The sequence below is a fragment of the Colobus angolensis genome, unplaced genomic scaffold (assembly GCF_000951035.1).
Source record: "Colobus angolensis palliatus isolate OR3802 unplaced genomic scaffold, Cang.pa_1.0 Scaffold32, whole genome shotgun sequence".
Lineage (NCBI taxonomy): Eukaryota > Metazoa > Chordata > Mammalia > Primates > Cercopithecidae > Colobus > Colobus angolensis.
This window is the reverse complement of record NW_012116488.1, coordinates 1,809,280-1,814,552: the sequence shown is the minus strand read 5'-3', so window position 1 is coordinate 1,814,552 and position 5,273 is coordinate 1,809,280. Positions and strand designations below refer to the sequence as shown.

The 5,273-nt window shown below is 43.8% G+C and overlaps 1 protein-coding gene across 1 annotated transcript in view; it reads right to left on the bottom strand.

Moving 5' to 3' along the window:
* The window catches only part of PPP1R13B (protein phosphatase 1, regulatory subunit 13B), a 129,734-nt gene extending 124,494 nt beyond the window's left edge, over positions 1-5,240 (bottom strand). The window contains exon 1 of the mRNA XM_011951413.1: positions 4,967-5,240. The gene's annotated coding sequence lies outside the window, so the exon portion shown is untranslated. The remainder of the gene's footprint in view (positions 1-4,966) is intronic.
* Between the last annotated feature and the right edge of the window lie 33 nt (positions 5,241-5,273).

Below are 5,273 nucleotides of genomic sequence, written 5' to 3'. Positions count from 1 at the left end.
TGATTGGTTGGTTGGTTTATTTATTTATTTATTTATTTATTTATTTTTGAGACGGAGTCTCGCACCGTCGCCCAGGCTGGAGTACAGTGGCATGATCTCGGTTCACTGCAAGCTCCGCCTCCTGGGTTCATGCCATTCTCCTGTCTCCTGGGGAAGCCAGCTAGTGATAATTACTACTAATTAGAACTGTTCACTAACTGCTATTTTTTTTTTTTTTTTTGTTTTTGAGATGGAGTCTCGCACCGTCGCCCAGGTTGGAGTGCAGTGGCACTATCTCGGCTCACTGCAACCTCCACCTCCCAGGTTCAAGCGATTCTTTCGCCTCAGCCTCTTGAGTAGCTGGGACTACAGGCGCCCGCAATCATGCCCAGCTAATTTTTGTATTTTTCGTAGAAATGGGGTTTCACCGTGTTGACCAGGCTGGTCTTGAACTCCTGACCTCAGGTGATGTGCTCGCCTCAGCTTCCCAAAGTGCTGGGATTACAGGCATGAGCCACCACACCCAGCCCAGAGTGCCTTCTTTATGAAGAAAAAACACTTCAGAGCTACAGAACACTTCTTGACACGTCGATACTCTTTTGGAAAAGAAAAAGTAACCTGGCCGGGCATGGGGGCTCACACCTGTAATCCCAGCACTCTGGGAGGCTGAGGCAGGTAGATCAGCTGAGGTCAGGAGTTCAAGACAGCCTGGCCAACATGGGGAAATCCCATCTCACTAACCATGCTAAAATGAGCCAGGCGTGGTGGCACACCCCTGTAATCCCAGCTCCTTGGGAGGCTGTGGTGGAAGAACTGTTTCAACCTGGGAGGCGGAGGTTGCAGCGAGCCAAGATCTTGCCACTGCACTCCAGCCTGGGCAACAGAGCGAGATCCCATCTGAAAACAAATAAAAAGTATCCTTAGCAACATTCTACAGATATACCTCACTTATGTATGAAAAGTTTTACTAGCTACAAAACGTCCACACTCTTTCAAAAAGAATGATGTTGAGCCGGGTGTGGTAGCTCACGCCTGTAATCCCAGCATTTTGGGAAGCTGAGGTGGGCAGATCACTTGAGGCCAGGAGTTCGAGACCAGCCTGGCCAACATGGCAAAACCCTGTCTCTACCAAAAATTACAAAAAATTAGCCAGGCATGGTGGTGAGTATATGTAGTCCCAGCTACTCTGGAGGCTGGGGCACAAGAATCACTTGAACCCGGGGGGACAGAGCTGAGATCCTGCCACTGTACACCAGCCTGGGCGACAGAGCAAGACTCTGTCTCAAAAAAAAAAAAAAAATTATGCTGAATCAAGGCAGTTTTCATCCTTTCTATAATCTAAATTGGGCTTTCCATTTTTAATAAACTTCTTATTTCTATCAAACTTTTAAATGCTTTCAGGCCCAGATGTTAGGGACTAACTGAAAAGTATTATTTAAATGGTACCCTTTTTTCCTGGGAAAACATTTTTAAAATGTCATCCATTGATAAAAAGGTGAGTGACTACAGATAACCAAAAAAAAAACTATTTTTAAGGGAAAATTCCAAAATATAATTTAGTTTAAAAGTGGAAAGGGGCTGGGCGCGGTGGCTCAAGCCTGTAATCCCAGCACTTTGGGAGGCCGAGACGGGCAGATCACGAGGTCAGGAGATCAAGACCATCCTGGCTAACACGGTGAAACCCCGTCTCTACTAAAAAATACAAAAAACTAGCCGGGCGAGGTGGCGGGCGCCTGTAATCTCAGCTACTCGGGAGGCTGAGGCAGGAGAATGGTGTGAAGCCGGGAGGCGGAGCTTGCAGTGAGCTGAGATCCGGCCACTGCACTCCAGCCTGGGCGACAGAGCGAGGCTCCAGCTCAAAAAAAAAAAAAGGTGGAAAGGCCAGCTGGGCGCAGTGGCTCATACCTGTAATCCCAGCACTTTGGGAGGCCAAGGTGTGCGGATGAGAAGGTCAAGAGATCAAGACAATCCTGGCCAGCACGGTGAAACGCTATCTCTACTAAAAATACAAAAATTAGCTGGGCGTGGTGGTGCGCACCTGTAGTCCGAGCTACTTGGTAGGCTGAGGCAGAAGAATCACTTGAACCCAGGAGGCAGAGGTTGCAGTGAGCCAAGATCCTGCCACTGCGCTCCAGCGTGGCGACAGAGTGAGACTCCGTCTTAAAAAAAAGAAAAAAAAAAAAAAAAGGCCAGGTGCAGGGGCAGAGGGGTGGGTCACACCTGTAATCCCAGCACTTGGCAGGCAGATCACTCGAGCTCAGAAATTCGAGGCCCGCTTGGGCAACATGGTGAAACCCCATCTCTACTAAAAATACAAAAAATTAGCCATTTGCTGTGGCATGTCTGTGGTCCCAGCTACTTGGGAGGCTGTGGCATGAGAATTACTTGAGCCTAGGAGGCGGAGGTTGCAGTAAGCTGAGATCATACCATTGCACTCCAGCCTGGGCAACAGGAGTGAAACCCTGTATCGAGGGAGAAAAAAAAAAAAAGGTGGAAAGTCACGGCACTTTGTACAACAGCAAATAGAAGACTTCTAATGACATCTGATTGTGTCAGATGAGAATTTGGCCAGACACTCTCAATTATTCCCAACAGCTGAGAGACTGGGCACTGTACTATACCATGTGATTAATTAAAAGTTACCACATGGCCGGGCGCAGTGGCTCACACCTGTAATCCCAGCACTTCGGGAGGCTGAGGAGGGCAGATCACCTGAGGTCAGGAGTTCAAGGGCAGCCTGTCCAACATGGTGAAACCCTATCTCTACAAAAATACAAAAATTAGTTGGGCAGGATGGAGGGTGCCTGTAATCCCAGCTACTCAGGACGCTGGGGCAGGAGAATTGCTTGAACCTGGGAGGTGGAGGTTGCAGTGAGTCAAGATTGTGCCACTGCACTCCAGCATGGGCAACAGAGTGAGACTCCGTCTCAAAAAAAGAAAAAAAAAAAGTTACCACAGACATTATATACTAATTGCCAATTTTCAAATAAAATAAAATATACTCTAAGCCTATGTTGTCCAATATGGTAGCCACTAACCACATGTAGCAACTGAGCGCTGGAAATGTGCTAGTCTGAACTAAGGTGTGCTGTAAAATGCAAACTGTCACCAGATTCACACCAGATTTCAAACAGTAGCAGAAAAAATGTAAAATATCTCATTAGTGATTTTTTCTATTGATTACATGTTAAAATAATAACATTTTGGATATACTGAGTTAATAAAAGGATACTGTTAAAATTAATACTTTTTCAACTTGTTTCATGTAGTTACCACAAAATTTAAAATTGCATTTGTGGCTTGCTTTACATTTTTATTGAACAGTGCTGCTCTACACAAACTGCAAAATATGATCCAACGTTCCTTTGATTCATCATCATCATGATGAATATCAAATATACAATAAATCGAGAAAAATCTTATTTACATTTTTGGATACATAGTTTACATATTATCAAGTAAGAATGGCATTTCTGAAAACTCCTACTAAATTTACAACCAACTCCAACTGTGTTAATAGAGGAAGGACTCAGTCCCACAAGTAGTATTTTTAGGGATCAAGAAGGAAATACAAAAGTAAAAGCCATAAAAGAGAGTCTAAGAGCAATACCATCTGTTTCTAAAAGGCATTTTTAAACAAAAGCAGTGTTTTAAACAGATAATAGAACCGTTATTTAAAAAAACAGTATTTTATTGTTTTAAGAAATTTGAAGAAATGTCCCAATTCGCAGCTAAACAAACTTCTTAAAAAGGAAACCTGTTAAGGTAGGAACTGAAAACTCTAATCACGTGGAATAGAGGTAAAATGCCTGAATGAATCATATGGAAAATGTAAGCCAAGTTTCTTAGCAGGATATTTATAATTAAACATTATACAATAATGAAGCCAGCCAAAATATTTCTAGATATCCTTCAATGCCACCATAGTATGAACGCATCAATCAACTATTACAGGATTTAACTAAAACTGCTTTCAAAATTCTGAAACACCATAATGTCTTTCATCAAAATCTAGCCAGTGAGAATTAGGGAGGGAAGTTTCCAAATGCCTTATCTTATAGAGATTAAAATTAGAAATTGAAAATTCAAACCCATATTAATAATAATAAATATTTGTATGACATTCTGTTCAACAATCACTTTTGGAAACATCATCCTATTTGATCCTCAGGACAGCGCTCAGATATTGGTAGATTTTTGTCCCTACTTTAGAGGTAATTCCAGGCTCAAAGACCTTGACTTGTTCAAGGTCACATAGCTAAAAAGTGGAAGAACCAGTGTTTCACCCCAGATCTTCTGATGCTCATCCAATTCTCTTTCCATTACAAGACAAGTATTCATTTAAAACCAAATGTTTAGAAACCCAACAAGCCTGATGCTAAAGAAAGACCTAAGGATCAAGTAGATCAAACCTTAAGACTTGGAAAACACTGAAAGCCGGCTACAAAACATGCTGGAATCCTTTAAAAACGGGGAGAAGAGATTATCAAGAGAAAGGAAATCAAAGAGGGAGAGGGGGGATCTAATCTAAATGTCCTTGGGTGCAGCACAGCAGAATGGCAATATTCAATTCAAGTAGAGAATGCAGAGAAACTGCACCTTCCTGTGAAATGTGATTTTCAATGTAGTATTGTAGGTTAAAAAAATGACTGTGTTATTTTACTATAAATGTGTTTGAGAATTTTACTCACTATCTAGGCGCTCAGAAAACCAATACCTCTCCAACTGGGAACGACCAGTCCCACATTTTTTCATAAGTCATGATGCTTACCTCCCAAAAAGCCAATTTTTAAAAATCAGAATTCAGCATCCACTCCTATTTAGATTATAGGTAAAGGCAAGGGTCGGTAGGACGATGGCAAATCTAATGGCCAATGTCTTTCTAGGCGAAAGCATCCTTAAGGGCAGGACAAAGGCACCACCACTACAAACGAACCTCGTTCAACCTTCAGAACACGGAGAACAAACCAGTTAAAGCAAAACGAACCGATATTGCAGATACGGGAAAAGGGAATTCCTAAGATGGCTCTCAAAATCCGTGCACTCGACACCTTCCTCAGTACAACCGCGAAGGCTACGGGAATGCGGGTGCCGAGTGTGGGAACTCCGGGCGTGGGTGCCCACCCCGTCGACTCCCAGTGCGACCCCAGGACGTTCGTTTCAGGCGGGTCACAGCTGCGCCACCCACGAGACCTGTGCCCCAGCTTCCGACCGCGCGCCGGAGAGGACCGAAGGGATGACCAGCCCCAAATGCATCTGCTTCTCCCCACGGCAGTCCCCGCGGCGGCCGCGGA